Below are 18,648 nucleotides of genomic sequence, written 5' to 3' on the forward strand. Positions count from 1 at the left end.
CCAGTTAACAAATGTAAAATAAAATAAATAAATAAATAAATAAACATTGTTTATTAAAATAACTGATGTGTATTCTTGTAAAAGCAAATTTTCAAGATTCTCCAATCTATGTCGGAGATAAATGTATCTTGAAACAGGCAAATAGTCTTAGGTACAGCAATTTCAGATGTTATATATATATATATATATATATATATATATATATATATATATCTATATCTCAGTAATCTCACCTACATTTTCAAAGGTTCTAGAAGGACATTTGCCATCTTCATATTTTTACAGGAACCATTAATTGTAATTGTTACACAAATTTTCTTCAAACTCCTTGTCTTATTTTTAGATTCTGTCACTTAGAAAATCTTTTAGCATAAACAGAATTAATGGCTAGTACCTAACGTACATAATTGTTTTGCAGTGTTCATTATCTTTACATCCTTTGTACTTCATAACAAAATCTGTTCATTGGCATCATTTTTCAATAGTGCGCTGACATGAAAAGACCTAAAATGTATTGTTTTGTACATATTAAATGAATATGAATAGACCTGGATCTGTGTCTTAGAGGAGTAAAGCCCTGACTATGACCCAGATGACCTCAGTTCAAGTAACAACTCAGATGTGTTGCACGGATGTCGTAGTATATTGTCATACAGATGATGATATTCTTACCGCATGACTAAATATAATAAATAATTTGTCACATGAAATATGTATCCAGGTTTTCAAGATGCTTGCAAAAAACAAAACAATTCAAATACTAAACGGAAATGCAAGCTTTGGTATGTATATGGAAATTATGGCAAAACTTTAAATGCATCATAAATGCGAATATGATTTTGGATTGCTATTGGAAAACCTCACAAATTAAAAAGGTATGAGAATATGAGTGGTGACTGATTGTGAAGAATACACAGAATGTGAATGAAGGAAACCAAAGGGACAATGGGGAAAAAGGACTTCACCGCACAGATGGCTGGGTGGATTCCTTTGCTGGTGAAAAAAATGAACAGGGATTTGCTACTAGGCATTAGTGATAACAACACCTAGAAGACAAAGTCTTCAGAAGAAATATAAATGTCATAGCCTTAATGTGAAATCTGATTATGAAATACAAACGCAATGTATGAATGTTGTGTTTGGGTGGTGTATGAACTGATACGCATCACCTGTGGATGTGAGATACCACATTTCAGATTTGCGCAAAGTATCTACCAATTCACATTAATTAAGGGAGTATCAGGGGATGTGCAGATTGGTATATAGTTCATATCTGCAGGACTAGAGTTAGATTTCACTGTCTCACATTGGTCACTGATAGTGGGCCTCCTAGAGGGATGCATGCTGTACCGCAGCATTGCTCACTGGCACCAGAGCAGGTGATGCAGCAGGAAAAGCAGTGCGACTACCACACATGATGACAACGACTCAAAGACCAGAGCCTGGAACAGAAACTGCCAGTCAGAGCTCTTCTTCACTTTTATTCAGAGTTAAAGCAAGGAGTGGATTTTCAGCTTTAAAACTGGTTTCTAGAAAGATGCTGTCACCAGCGCAACTGCTATTTTTTTTATCTTACAAAAGTTTCTGGATAAACCAGCAGAGCCTTAGGATGGGATATCACCTTTATCATGTTCATCCTAGTACGGCAATGATAGATTCAAATTCCAAAGATGAACATTTATTGCACAACATCACACACCATATCCAGCTGGGTCTGACAGCTGATAATGGGTTAATTCCATTAAACTCTATCCTTGATAAAGATAAAAATTCTCTTCATAATATCTGTTATAATTACATTTTTGGTCTCATCACCATCATCAAAGAAACCTTTATCCGTTATTGTCCCATTCCTTAATCACTGCAATAAATACCAATGACACAGTGAGAGAGAGAAGCAGTCATGGGTCATGACCAACATCCATCTGGGGTTAGGAGCTTGTTATGTAAAGTCTTAATCCTTCAATTTTTTATAAAAAGGACAGTGAAATGTGCACCATGCTGCACTCTGTGAGCGTGGATGATTCTAGACACATGATATCCAGCTGAATCTCCTGTGCAGTCCTTAGTTGTCCTGCAATCAGTGAGTGCCAACTTGCAGAATATGCAGCACCTGTTTTTTTTTTTTTTGTTTGTTTGTTTTTTTTCCAGGAGAAGACTTGTAGTGGTACCCTGCCAAGACTTGTGGGATATGCAGTACCTGTTCTTTTCTCAGGTGAAGATTTGCAGTGGTACACTGCCAGGAAATGCAGGATTTGCACTACCTGGCTTTTTATCAGGGGAAGATATGCATTAATACAGTACCTGGCTTTTTTCTCAGGTTAAGATTTGCAGTGGTTCACTGCTAGGACATCCTCATTTTGAATGATGAGCTGACATCAACTATTTGCTCCTATTCTTCCTCTTGGCTACTAATCAAATGTTAGTCATATGAGGAGTAGTCAGAACTATATTCCTCTCAAGCAGACGTGTTTTAAAGCACCATATTGTGAGAAGGATGCTCTCAAACTGCCAGCAAACTTATTTATCTTTACAAAACCCTAGTCACATTCTTAACTGAGCACAGTTCAAGATTTTCACAACCACAAACAACCAGACATGAGTAAATCAGTGCCCATTAAAAAAACAAACTGTGTCAAAGAAATAAAAACAAAAAATAGACACTAGAAGCATGGAAAACAAGTTAAAAACATAATTTAATAAAAACAAGGTAAGTGCTTTCACGATAAAACATCACTCCACCAGACCATGGCACAATGAAGACACCTACATTAATACAGAGAATTCAAACCAATCATAAAGCATCAAACCAAGCCCACCCACATAAAACAATTAAAACAATTATAACAACAGGTCAGCCATATCGCAAAACAAAACCAAGTAATAAAATATGATTCATAATATGCATACAAAATGTACCATAAAAATTAATAAAACTATCTTTTCCTCAACCCCCGAGATTTTAATACAAGTTTCAAGGAAGCATGTTCATTAAGCCCAGAAACCCTGTCAGACCTCATCCTCAGGATCCATTCTAATTCAGATTTTTCAGTTCTGTTCCGTACGTCACCTAGCCTAGGGCTCATATAAACCCTATCAATGACAAGAAATCTAAACTCATGAGAGATTCCTTTCTCACAAATGTGCTTAGCAAGAGCAATGCATGTATACTGAATCCTAATACAATATAAATGTTCCATTATACGCTCTTTAAGACTACTGTTGGTCTTTCCAATATAAAAGGATGAACAAACAGTTCAATGGGTTAAATATATTATGCCCCCAGTACCACAATCAGCCATAACCTTAAAATCAAACCTGACACCAGTTTCTGGATTCATAAAAAAAATTCCTAGTATCAATATAAACACAAGATCGACAGCTCCTACATAGAAATGTAACTAAGGTCTCATTAATTAATCTAGGTTTTCTAAATCTATCAGGATAATATATCATCTTTTTTAAACATGTCTTATTCTTAAAGACAAAGGCTGTTGACATCCCTACAACCACCTTTATTTTATCATCTGTAAGAAGTATAGGCCGATGTTTCTTGATGATGTCAGTAATAATACCGACATCACTACTGTACTGTATAGAAAAAGGAAGGCCTCTCAGCCCCCTACCATCAACTGCATTAACATCAGATCTATTAATTACAGTTGAGAAGTATCTTTTAACATGTGAGGTCCTCATCGGGATACTCTATTCTAACCCCTGCTCCCCCTCCTTCTGTTTATATCCATGCTGCAAAAAAATGATCTTTAAGTACATTGAGATCCCGATTAAAAACTTCATTTTCATTTAACCAAGAAGCATGCATTCTTTGGCCTTTAACTATATTCCTAAATACATGCTTGGATAGAGTATTGGTTGTCTATTGTTTTAATAATTGGTTGGCTACATTAGCTGGTATGAGTAGTGAAGAGTCAGGTGATATTTTGGCCAACAGAGTGCATGTTATGAGGGTGGGGGTAGGTCAGATGATATACATTGTTCAATAAATTAGAGATATGGGTGTTGGTGAAAAGCATAGTGAAACTGCTGGTAATGCTGCTGAGCAGAGTCTGGCTGGTCCCTGAAGAAAAGATCAGCCCCAGGATTCATGAAGCTTGCACCAGGTGCAGGTGTAGCGTAGGCGGTATAACACCAAATAGGGCCGCCGAGCGATTCAGGTACGATCCAATTCCACGTGCACTACCAGCGTACGCCAGATCTGCGCAGCCCTCGGCTTAGGTATGCTAATCACCCCATGCACAGTGCTACACCATGCAAATGAAGGTACATAGCTGTTAGAAAAATATGTATTAGTAATATGCATGCTTAGTGCATTCGAGGTTTAAAAGGGTTAATACATTTATTCTGTTCACACTGCATGAATCTGCACAGTTATTAAAAACTTAACAAGAAACATTCTATTTTCTGGTAATGTCAGCAAATAACAATAAGTAATTCATTTCTACTAGTGTGATAAGACTTAACAAAGAGTTATTGATTTTCTGCTTATGCCATGAAAAAGTACACAGTTGCTAGAAGCTTTGATAAGGAACACAATGGATGCTTGAAAGTATAAACTGCAGTCAGCATTACTTGTACCTAAGCTACAAATGTACCTTGAATCTAGGCAAAATGTAACACACATATTAAAACTGCACAATTAAAGAATTGAAAGTTTGTGGTGGGCTAAAATAAGCCCCAAGGCCAGGTTGTTTTTCTCAAATGTTTTGTAAATCAGCAGTTATTCTCAACTAGTCAGCAATTAGTCTAGTAACATTTTCTGTAGAACAATACAGAAAGCTGTGTCTAACTACGTCAGCAATAGAAGTAACATTTCTGTGTGACATGGAAAAAACTGTATAAAATGCCATACTAATTATTAATGTTCAGACAAACCATTCTGCCCGCATGCTTTGTCTCCTTGCTGCAAGTTAATAAAGGGTGTCTTGCTTGAACCTTACGTGAATTGGTCTTTGATGTTTTTTCCTTTGACAATAGCGATTCATGAAGTGGTGCAGGCGTAGTGTAAGCCCACAGAAATGTAAATCAAAAAACACGGTTTACATTTTTCCAAACAGAACATCGGAGCTATGAAAGCGGACCAGACTCATGTATTACAAAGTTAACATATGCCAATGTCTAAATATACAGCCAATGGCATAAGAAAAGATGCACAACACCAAAAAAACAACATTTAATGTCATGTCCACAGTAACGCAAAGTACAACCACAGGGCATTTGTGCGCAAATGGGAACACAAAGAAAATATATACAAATGTCATAAAATCGCAATGTAATACAAATCATGATTTCACCATAATACTCAATGGTATGCATGGTACACCACAACCAAGCTGTAAGGGTTGCTAAGGGTCTGTGACAGTGTTCGGCACGGTAACTAGGAATTAGTAGTCAGTGCCATGCAAATGAGGCAGGTAATAGTGAATCGCAAACGTCCCACTGGACTAAGGATGTACCATACAGCGCAGTGCTACAACACCGAGGAGTGGTTTAGAGGTATACATGACATCAGCAGTGGGGTGTGCCACCGTAGCTGTAAGCACATTGGAGCAATGCAAATCTGGCCTGGCCATTGCTAAACAAAGCCGCAGGACAGGGGTGGGGAGGTAGGTATAGCATCGTTTAGCTGAGGGCACATATGGTGCCCAAAAGCGCATGTGTACAGGGATGAAAACGTGCCAGAAACTCGGTAAGTGGACGCATGCGCCGCGCACCATAGCTCAAACAGGAAGGTCAGGGGAAGAAAATAAGGAAATGCCGCAGTAGGGTAATTGGAGTATAACTGAGCAATTAACACTTATTAACTCACAGCGGGCAGTCGACGGCAGCTGACAAGTCTGCTCGCAGATACCTGCAAAACAGGATAGGGGAGGTGTCGGATTGCAAAGAAAAGAGAACTGTCATAGCAGAGCAAAGCAAACCTGCAGTAGACTGGCCATAGAACACATTACGCAAGATAAGCCAGGTTTAGGAAAGTACAAATGAAAGCAGGCTGCTGGATGCATGCCAGAAAATGGGAGGTGAAACGTTAAGAAATGTAAAGGGAAGGGCAAGAGGTAATCCACGGCAGCCAAATGTAATTCAACACCAAAGGCACCACAATAGTAGTTCCTGTCATAAAACACATAAGATACCCTGTAGCTACGATCGTACATACACACCCTATGACATCATCAGTGTTCACAGCACAATAGTATAAAGTGTGAAAGCACCTCACACACACCTGTGTATTCCCAAACACTGCACCATAGGTGTAAACAGATGGGGAACTTTTACAATGTACATGTTGGGAGCCGCCATAGCTGTGATTCATCACCATGTGTTAGTGACTGAAGGTGATGTGGAGGATGATGCTGACAACCACCGCAGGCCCCGGAGGAGGAGGAGAAGAGTGTTCAGACCAAGCGTAACCTACCAGGGGCTACATGATCTGGAGATAGTAGAGCGTTACAGGGTGGACAAGGACATCTTACAGCAAATAGTTGAGTTGTGCCGGCCACGCCTAAGATCCAGAAACAACAGAGGGGAACCCATCCCAGTGGACACGAAGGTATGTGTAAGCTTGCGAATACTAGCCACAGGTACCTTTCAAAGGCCAACTGGAGATATAATGTGGATCTCACAGGCATCAGCATCCAGGGTACTACACCGGTTCCTGGATACCATGTTACCACATGCCAATGAGCATATATACTTCCCTTGAACTCAGGAGGAGTTGGCCAGCAATATGCGTCTCTTCCACCATGTGGCACACTACCCGGAGGTACTGGGTGTGATAGACTGCACGCACATACATATCAAGTCACCACCCGGTGAACATGGTAGGCACTACATAAACCGCAAGGGATACCACTCCATCAACTGCCAGGTCATGTGCAATGCCCAGGGCATTATCATGGATGTGTGTGCTGGCAGCCCTGGAAGCTACCATGACTCCCACATCTGGCATGCCTCACAGCTGTATCAGGTATTTGTCAGGGGGGACATCCCACATGGCCACCTTGTGGGGGATGCTGGCTATGCACTGGAGCCGTGGATGATGACTCCCATCAGAAATGCACAAACACCCATGCAAGAATGCCATAATTAGGTACACGCACAAACCAGAATCATCATAGAGCGTGTGTTCAGGATGCTGAAATCACGGTTCCGTTGCTTGGACATATCTGGTGGAGCCTTGCAGTACTCTCCAGGCACGTGTGCCCACATCTTCATAGTATGTGCCATGCTACATAATATGATCCTGCGGAAACAGCTGCAGCAGGGACATAATGGTGAAGGCCCTCACAGCCCACTGCAATTGCCAAGGCCATCACAGGCACAGAGGGATTCAGACCATGAACACCCTGTGCCAGCCCCAGTAGGCAGACTAAGGCGTGCCCAATATGCCTACGCCTTGGCAAAGAGGGAACGTATAGCACATACAGTGACAGTGTAGGCCCCTATGGACTGACACACCTCTCCACCTGCACACACAGTAAAATGGATGGCACACACACACGACCACCTGTAAATTATAATGTATAGGTGGCCTTCTGTGTGAATCCTACATAGGCAGCCTTCAACCATTGCACACACAACAGCTATTGGAACAAGGAATGTCAACACCTAAACAGTACACGCACCTATCAGCATATGTTGGTACTGTATGTATAGGTTCCTAGGTACATCGGTAAGTACACGCCCAATTGTCAGAGGCCATTCATCAATCGAGGCAAACAGTATCTGCTGTCACCACCACATCGAGTAACCAACTGACCCTTAGTGGAGCAGAGCCAATTGCAGGATCCATGTGTGTAATCACTGTTCCCCACACACTCTGCATGGATTCCCTGGTGTGTTAATGAGGGGCTCCATACAATGTAATCATGGATGTAGTGGCAAAGCATGGGGTGTACCCATGACAGGTATCTGTCACCCCAGCATGCTCCACCTATGGTTGTGTGAAGGTGTAACACATTATAGTGTGTGGCTCACTGTGACATACATTCCCAATGCTGGAGCACATCCATTAAACATTACTTGGACATACCATTAATAGGTCTCATCCATATGTAAACTAACTGAGTTACCCATTTGATTGCAGTATGGAGTAGCAGCCATAGTACAGTCCACATACAAAACGCCATAACACGTGTACAAATCCCAGATGCCCAAGTGGTAAATGCACTGACTGTCGTGCATGTTCCCGGTACCACGTCCTGCAAGGGATGTTACGTAATCCCAAAGGCACGAATAATGGATGGTGGATGCAGGTCATCAGATCAGGTTTAGCACATGTTAGTGGGAATATGCGTTGCCCAGTGCTGGTAAGCATCGTTTAAACATGACTATACGGATATGCGCGAAACAGGGCTAAGCTTCTCTGAATATCGTGCAGATCACGGTCAATGATGTCCAGAACAGGTGAAACTAGCATTATTCAACCCTGTACTAATACTGCCTGCTCTGAAGGATAAAACGATCACTGCTAGGAGTAGAACACACAATCATGTACACAATCACCTAACACTAAGCTACCCAAGATGTACCAATGGTAGGTGTGTAATGTGACAGGTACAAACACAAACGTTTGGAGTCCAGGAAACAGTATACACCGACATGTACACAATGAAAGGTGTAGGTGTATTCTCCCTCTCACTCTCTCTCATATATATATATATATATATATATATATATATATATATAGATATATAGATAGATATGTGTGTGTATATATATATATATATATATATATATATATATATATATAATAGAGATAGAAAGGGAGATAGAGAGATATATGTTGATATATACTGATTCACCTATATCTGCAAATATATAGATAGGTCAATGACATGTACACAACCATGGAGGTAAAAATAAATAGGATACTGCCAACTATGGAATGTGTCACATACTGACACTCGTAATCACGAGGCTTAAAGACTGAAATAACACAGTACCGGAACACTGGAACCGTGCGTAATATTATCACGATATTAAGGGACATTTAGTTATGGCTGCTGGTGTTGCGGTCCACATAAGTACTGTGTTCAACTGTGTTTGTGATTGCTGTAGTCTGTGTATGTGTGTGTTTAGGGTGCCGTGTGCGTTTCCATGGGACTGTAATGTGTGTGTGTGTGTGTGTGTTTGCATCGTGTGTCTGTTAGTGCTAACTCGGAGGTATATCAGTACGGTAGGTGAGGTCATAGCTAGACGTAGGCATATGGTTACCACCTGTCCCACTTTAAGAGGGACAGCCCCTCCCTGGGCAGTTGTGTCCTGACAAAAAATATTAAAAAGGGCAAATGTCCGAGATTGTAGGACATAATTATGTCCCATATATTATATAATAGTTGCATTAAGTAGTTATGTCTGTATCTACAAAACGTAAATGTTACATGAAACATGATAAGTAGCTAAAGTGCTACAAAAATAAGTATGTTTTCAGGATAAAAGTATGTTCTATCCTGTGTACTAACCGTGGGTATGTGCCGGCCTGTAAACACCGATGTGTGTCCTGCAAATGTCCCACTATGGTCATTTGAAAAGGTGGCAACCCATGCCAAAGAGGCTCAGTCACCAACACAACTGCAATGAGTGCAAATATCTGTGACAGAAATACACGAAACAGCTGTCATTTAGTAACATTCCTTTACATATCGCTGTATTTCCAGAGGTATGGAAGTATAAACCTCACCTGCATACTATATAGAAACCAATTAACAATGGCTCAATGTATAAGCCCATAACAACCATAGTTCAGTCTACTAAGTGATAGGTCTTCAATTAGGGAAGGAGCCCACACACATATATGGAATATGTAGAAATGCAGTCCCCACAAACCTGTATATGCTATGTACACCCACCTACATCTCCCCTACACCCGAAACAATTGCAATACAGACTGTAATAACATCACAAACATCCACTCACTCAATTACATCTGCAGAAGCATTAACATACCCTGTGAGAGACACATTTGTAGCTGTTGTATAATGGAACAGATGGCGATGTTACAGGATTTGTTTGCAATAGTTCCTTATCAGACAGTTGACAGGTATACTCACATGTAGAACCACATACTCTAGCCGTCACACACAATCCACGGGGGACATGAATTCAAAATATCCGTGTCTCTACAAATAGCAGTTGCAATTCCTCACAACAAAACACATACAGGCCGTCTCCCCGAAGGTAGGACAAAAGGGCAATGCCCAAGTGGAGAATTAAATTATACCCCACTGTTGCCACGTAATTGGCGAATGGAGTAATTGCACAGCTGATGTGCATGTAATAATTTACTCAGGAACACCAATTGGCGGCAGGAAACCACATGTTACAGGTATCGATGTATATAAGGATGACTTGCCATACATTCAAACCGTATGCTCATACCATAGAACCGTTTAAACAGTAAAGGTGTAAGAGAGATATTTACGAAGATTCGGAACGCTAACAAGGTACGTAGAACACTCAGTATGTTAGTGTACGTAGAGCCTGTTTTGTATTAATTAAAAGTGTACGCAATGCATAAAGTGAGAAAAGGTATTATGTAGTGATGTCTTGTTGAGCATTGTAACTCTTGTAGAAATTGTGTGTCCTGCTGTGGGCCACAAGGTAAACATCACATACACCACAAGGGATGTTACATGAGGGCTTTAAACAGAACAATTCCACACCACCCGCCATCAGTGGTAGGGCATGTTCAACAAGTACGTGCCATAGCAGGGGATAGTATATGTTGATATACTGTCACGGTAGGCATGTGTATGGGCATATAATGACAATAACATGCCTAAGGTGGTCCTGCTGTGCAAGTATGCTTTGCATTATGGGATAATGTGTAAAATATGTGTAAAGTACAGTATTGTAGGTAGATATGTCAGATATTCTACACAGCACAACTGTTATATCATGCAAACAAAACGTATTGTCTATTGGCATGTACAATACACAATAACAGGATACATATGGCTTGTAGTCACGGGACACTGTAACAGCATGATAGCTAATCGAAATGGAAGAGCTACTCAATTAACCATGCACAAAGGACATGTAATAGCTTCACAGGTACATAGTGAGGTACTATGCTGTCTGGCAAGTCTATGTGTAAGCCCAACTACAGTGTTTACACTGGCGGCACCTCTCTAGGGTAGTGCCCTGGCTGTGAACAGCAGAGCCATGTGTTAACTGCACCTCTGTACAGTACAGCCACTGCAGTGATCCCTGTTGTATCAGTGTGACCGCCTACAGAGTCACCTATGACCGGTGTGTTGGGTATGTTATAACACTCTATTGGCTGTAGTTGATGGGCACGCATGAGTCTGTGGGTTATAAGTAATTGTTGTTGTGTTTGGTAATGGGGGCTGCCTCTGGTGCCTACACAGAGTATGGAGAGGTTCTGCAAATGTTGTACTCATACTATGTGTGGCCTGTGGTGGTGGAGATCTAGTGAGACTATGTGATGAGTGGGGTGTGTTGCAAATGTTAAACGTCACCACATGAATGTCAGGTCCAGTCTGGGTTGGTGAGAGCCCCCAGCATGGCTACATATGTGCATTTCCCACAGGCTGTAGTGTCGTAGGTTGGGAGGTGAGCATTGACTGTGTACATGAGACAATTGCTCTATTGCCACATGTTTGCCATATTCATCATATAGACAGGCAATAGCACTGGTACGTGACACTTGGACATGCCTGTATAGTTTCATAGTTTCATAGTATAGTACTAGGCTATCTGCCCTGGGGCATTTGTAAGCCTAGCCATAGTGATGTGGCTTTTGCCACCCCATGAAATGGTACAAAAATGTACAGAATAAATCTAGAATACTGTGCCTCTGTCTAGTAGTGACACAATGAAGGTCCCCTTATATAATAGAATTAGTTTACTGTGCCCCTGTCTAGCAGTGACACAGATGTGACCCCTGGGGTAAACTTACGATCTCCCATCCACTCATCAAGATTTCTCTTGAAGAGAGTCAGTGAGGGGCTCTGCCTAATACGAACTGGGATCCTGTTCCAAAGCATGGGAAGCCTCTGGGTTATGAATCTATCCCTCCAGCATGTCCTATTCATACTTGTGCCGAGGTTTAAGTCTTTAGCTCTCGTGGTCCTGATGGATTTGGATTTTTGAGGTGGAGCATGTCCATCAGATCCTGATTGGACATGGCCTTGTACGTCAGGCAGAGATCACCTCTGAGCAGGCGGTATGCTACTGAATAGAGCTGAAGTTTCTTTAGTCTGGCAGAATAAGACATATGTTGGAGACCCTTGATCCTTTGGTGAGGTACTTTTGTGGTCTCTCCAGCTGTTGCAAATGCCGGGTGAGGTACATACCAAATGGGGCATTGTACTCAATCATGGGTCTGATGAGGGAGGAATATAGGGGTACAATGACATCCTTGGATCTGGATGTGAATCCATTCATGATGAGGTGTGCAAGGTAGAATGTTTTTCTAACCACTTTGGCAACGTGGGTGTCAAATGAGAGGTCGTTGTCTACTTGGGTCCCTAGGTCTCTGATTACTTTTTCCATACTCAGTGGATTGCTGTCTATGTGATAATTTGTGGGTGCTTTGTTTTTTCCAAAAGGGATGAATATACATTTTTTGGCATTTAGTTTAAGGCCGTGACTACGGCACCAGTTGTCCGTTTCAGTGAGGCCTTTTTGTAGGATGTGTGTGTCTGCTGGTGTATCGACTATGGTGCCTAGTTTGCAGTCATCTGCGAACTTTGTCAGCCACAGCCCTCCCATGTTTGCTTTAACATCTGAGAAATAAATGCCGAACAAGAGGGGTCCCAGGACAGAACCCTGTGGGACACCACTTGTGACTGGCTTTGAGTCTGACATTGCTCCAGCGATTTTAACTTTATGGGTTCTGTCCTTTAGCCAGTTTGCAACCCATCTAGTGACATAAGGGTTTACGTTTAAGCTGTTTAGCTTATCTATGATGCCTGAGTGGGGTATTATGTCGAAGGCCTTAGCCAAGTCCAGGTATGCTATATGGACTGCTTTGCCCTCATCAATGGCCCTAGTGACTGTTTCAAAAAAGTCAACCAGGTTTAAAAGGCAGGATCTGCCCTTTACAAAGCCGAACTGGGTGGGGTCAAGTGTCTGTAGGTCCCCTATGTCTCTGTTTATGAGTTCCATAATGATTCTTTCCATAGCTTTGCAGACCAGGCTAGTTAAGCTTATGGGGCGGTAGTTTCCAGGGTCTGTAGAGGCACCCCCCTTGTGGAGTGGGACCACTGTTGCTGTACGCCAGTGTTCAGGTACATATCCCAAGTAAGGCTAAGGTTAAATAGCATTTTTATGTGTGGGTTTAGCTCCTCTGAGTTCACGTAACACACCCGGGATACCGTCAGGTCCCATTGATGCTGTGTTTTTGCTTTGTTTAGGTGGAACTCACTTGGACATCTGAGATGACAGGAGATTATTTTCAGCTGGGATAAGTATTTCTTCTTTGGGGGTGAAGGAGGGAGAAATTTGCACTGAACCTGTCAGCCAGAATGTTAGTAATATCTGTGGGTTCAGTGTATTTTTGTTGTTGTGAACCAACTCTGAGCATATCTGAGGGTTTCACCAGGTTTCTAACATAGCTGAAGAAGGCTTTGTGGTTATCTTTAGTGTCCTTAGCGATTTTTCTCTCAAAGTTTGCCTTGGATGTTTTTATGAGAGAACGTAGTTTTCTGCTAATGTTGATCAGAGATGTCTTCCTTCATGGGATTTCGCTCTGACGTGCAGTAGCTTCCTTCTTTGTTATACAATTTGTTTATGGCTGAGGTCCACCAGACAGGACGCTTACATTTGGTGGAGAGGGACTTGGATTTGTTTGGGATTGCATGATCCATGCATTCTTGGAGATGTCCATAGAAAGCATTTGTGAAGGATTCGGCATTGTGGGATGTGGTATCCACTGGCACAGTGGGCTTAAAGGATACCATCTCAGTCTTAAGAAGAGTGAAGTCTGCTTTTGAGAAGTTTTTCACTGTGGTCTTTTGTGCTGGGGGTGGAGGTGGGATATGTATATCCAGGGGGATTAGTTTGTGGTCAGATCTCACTAGTGAGGGTATACTTCGGTGTGGAACATTTTGTCCCCATATTTGTGATGAGCAGGTCTAGTAATTTATATCCACTAGTGGGAAAGGTGACTAGTTGTTCCAGTGCATTTGAATTTATGAATTCCAGGAACGTTTGGGCTAGGGTATTAGGGCTAGAATAATGTACCCAATCTATGTTTGGGTAGTTGAAGTCTCCCAGTATGATGGTATTTTGTGATACATTCATATCCTCCAATGTCTTCAGGAAGGCTGAGTGGGGTTCTTGAGATTGGGAGGGTGGTCTGTAACATGCTACCAGTTGTATAGCAGTTTTGCCTATGGTTAGTTGCACCTGTATGGTCTCTGATGCTTCATGTGTTGCTACTAACCTGGAGGTGTGGGTATCCTTTATGAATATGGACACTCCCCCTCCCTTTGTGGTTTGGCCCAGGTTTTGGGGCCGAAAAGCATGATACGAGGTATAGCCTGGTAGTGCTGGGGTGCTCTCAGGAGCCTTGAACCAGGTTTCAGTTACTGCACAGACGTCGATGTTCTCCATGCTGAGGAGTGCATCAAGTGCCTGCATCTTGAGATTAAGACTTCTGGCATTGAGCAGCATTACCCTTAGTTTTTTTCCATTTTTGTTTTCTAAGGAGGTGGGTTTGTCTTTGAGCCTTGCCTAAAAAGGCACTATGGGGTGGCAAGAGCCTCAGCCAATATCCGAAGCCCAGTGGTGACAGGTGTAAGCCATCCTTGCTAGCAGCGTGGCTTGTCCAACATATCATCCCAGGCAGACAGACATTGGATCCCCTTAGAATGACACCAGTACTTGAGCCAATTGTTAAAGCTGATCATCTTGTCTTTGTATTATGGTATCATTCTTGGTGAGGGCAAGATGCTGCTCAGGGTCAGGGTCATACCAGCCTGGGCCACATAATCGGAGAGCTCCTCTATGTCTCTTTTCATGTAGTCCAGGGAGGTATGTCTCAGGTCATTCACACCAGCATGGACAATGACGGAGTCATATTTGTACTTGCTTTAGAGTGACCTGAGTGCGTGTGTTATGTGGCAGATCCTAGCTCCCGATAGACAGCTCACAGTCACCTTCTCCTTGTTCAGCCTGGTCAGTGGGACATCAGTGTGTCTGATTATGGAGTCACCTATTACTAGTGTATCAGGCAAGGTGTTTGGCCTTAAGGGCTGAAATTGGTCAACACACTGATTTATTGAAGTATGTGTTGCATGTGTTTTGTTTTGAGGTGGTGGATTTTTGGATGTCTGCTTTGGGAGCCTCTGTTGTTTTGGTAAGTTTTTTATTAGAGCCCAGTATGTCTTTGTGGTTTTATGTGTTTGGTTTGCAGTTGTGGTAGGTCTATGTGGGACTGGGATTGTTGTGTGTGTGGTTGCCATATTGTCAGGCATATTGTATATTCAACCATGTCTCACAAGATATGTGAGTTACGTGTGTACAACAGCTGTTGTACTGTAAGCAAGCTGGAAATGTAAGGACGGACAGTGCACTTGTAAGAAATGAGTTGGAATGGGTGCTATAGTAATTAGTAGCTCATGAAGTGCTCACATGTTCTGAACAAGTGCTGAGCATGAATATGCAATACAGATAGGGTGTTGGATAATATCAACCCACTGCAACCCACAAGTGGAGACGACAGTCATAATTGGAGGCACTGCACTATTACCCTGCTGAGTATGGTCTGTAAGTCTATGAACCTTTATCAACGTAGATGTTAGCAGTACAGAAGTAGATGACAGTATGGATGATTTCACACTGCATAACATACCTGTGACAGGTCATAGGACATCATCACCCATACCGTGTTCCAGCTACACTGAGTATACTAGATGTACCTCCGTATGTCACAGGAGTGTTCTACCAGTGGCCTGTTGACAGAAGCAACACTACAAAAGGTGTATGAGTGACATGTGCATATCACAACAGTGGCAGCTACCGTAAAACAGGGTTAATGTTGTGTACTCCCCCTCATTGTAGCCCATACCACACAGACAAATGGGAGGCATCTGTGTATGTAAGGATGTGAATGTCCATGACCTAGGAGCAATAGCTGTCTCAGTGTTGTGGACAACATACAGAATGAGCTTTGTGGGTGAGGTGTGTGACATATGTGCACAATCTGACAGCTGATAATAGCATTGTCACCACTAGGTGAATAACCCTGTACCCATTAACTACCACCTAGGCAGCGGTCAACATTATGGACACTGTGTAAGGGATGGTGCTGTGCAGTTCACCTCCCTGAGTTGGTGACGTCTCCAGGCCTGTTAGGTAGTCATACGAGGCACCCATGTCATGACAGGCTGCCATCCATGAGCATGGAGATCATTGGACAGGCATACTCAGCACTCGGGTGACCAATATCGCATCACATATCACCTTTAAAGGGTATTGGCCATGCGTGGATGGGCGATACCAGCCTTCACAATCCTCACCTCCACTATGCAGCATGCTGGCTACCTTGCATAAAGACATGTGCTACACTGTGATGTTGGACATGCTACACATACATATCCTGATCTGAAAGACATACGTCATGGACAGCCACCGTCCTACTACAAGGATCACCACATGCTGGACAGATCCCTGTGCCATACATGTTACATACTCCTGCCATACCATGCAACCCTGTCCATCAAAGCTGCACATGTCATCTCTGTCATACATGGTGCGATGACCGCATGGTAGATGTATTATTAGCTGTCTGGATCAGTAATGTGACACTGATGCACCTCGCGGTGGCAAAATGGCTGTCGAATACAGCTAGAAAACCTTGCCTGCACATGCTATAGTTGATAACCATCCCTGCGAATGACATCCGGCTTGCCATTGTCCCATGTCTATCACATGTGCAACACAGATGATATGTGGCAGGATGTTAAACTACTGTACAGTGCCGTGTAGATGTATATGGCAAAACACATGCATGTAAAGGTTTCCGTGTGTATGTGTGCATTGTCACTGCTCATGCCCATTAAGGCAGTGTATGTGTTGATATGTGACATATACACAGCATCAAGGTCAACAGCATTACTGTGGACACATCCAGGCATGTGCTGATAGGTAAGAACACCAGTACAGGCAAACAGACATGCCCACATCAAGACAGCATTCACATGGAGTATGAACAATGTAATGAGGTGACACACATATATGGTGATGATATCCAATGCATAACGGGTGTTACATGTGTGTGACACAAACATGCCAGTCATGTCAGTGTCATGATGATTTGCAAAGATAACTGTTCAGATGTACTAGATTTAATATAAATGTATGTGCAGCTGTATCTCTGTACATCTCTGAGATACTGTGACCTGTCTCCATCATTATGTCTTCCAGATAATGCCTCGTTCACGCCTGCCAGCGTATAGCTGCCTGGAGGATGATGCCCTCATCCCGTACCTCCATAAGAACTATGAGGTGTTGTTCAGCCATGTGCCACAGCTTGCCCAGCAGTGTGATGACCTGTGGCAGGACCTTCGCAGGAGGGTTAATGATGTGGGTGGCCATAACTGCACCTACCATCAGATGCGCAGACACTGCATGGACCTGATACATGCGAAACAGCGTACCAATGCAATCGCCAGGGAGCAAGGTGGAACAGGTGGTGGGCCACCAACCCAGTCCCCACTCACACCCAACGAAGAGCTACTGGCCAGCCTGGGGACATCCTCAGGACAACATCCACAAACACTAGCTGCCATCGTGGAGGTGGTTGTCTCCCAACCAATGATCCTGGAGTTGCCTGGTAAGTCACTACTGCACATATGACTATTATATCCCATTTAGTTGCATGTGTCACTGTACAATATGTAATGTAACATCATATGCAAGGTATGTTTACACACATGCTGCATACTACAGTATGCTACCCTGTGTATGCACACATGTGCATACTATATGCTATTGTACAGGCAAATGTGTTAACATGCACAGTGCACCCTGTGGCTGTCATACAGTCATGGATACTGTTCAAACTGCTGTGTCACCCCTATACAGGTACCTCTGGCATGCCGCAAAGACATCAGTCCATTGCAGGTGAGACAGTTATCAGTATCAGGCATGTTAATGCATATATCTATACGCCATGTGGCCAGTTAACACATGTACACATAATGTATGGTCCAGTCACGATATACAGGTCACATCTGTCATCATTCACACTGGCTACCCATGTGCAATATATACAAACTAAATAAAACACCAACATGAAACCACAGTATTTGTCATTGCTAGATGTGTGGACAGCTGTGCATACAACGGTGGAGGTGTTCAGTGTAGGCATATGTACTATACATTGGAACAACACATGTGTGGTACAGAAACAGTACCACACAGTGAGCTGCGATATGGGCAGCCCACAGGAGTCACCATTGTGTAATATGCTCCTGCAATGGGTGCACACATTGTGATGTGCCATCTGACATGCCCCAGACATATAGTGTTCCGGCTGCAATATTGTCTCACTATCCCATAATACATACCCTACATACCAAACATGCAACCCGTTGTCTGCATAGCCCTGTGGACAGTGACATATCTGACATCTATGGGTGTATGTCATATGGGACA

The sequence above is a fragment of the Protopterus annectens genome, chromosome 4.part1 (genome assembly GCF_019279795.1).
Source record: "Protopterus annectens isolate FY-2018-M chromosome 4.part1, PAN1.0, whole genome shotgun sequence".
Classification (NCBI taxonomy): Eukaryota; Metazoa; Chordata; order Ceratodontiformes; family Protopteridae; genus Protopterus; species Protopterus annectens.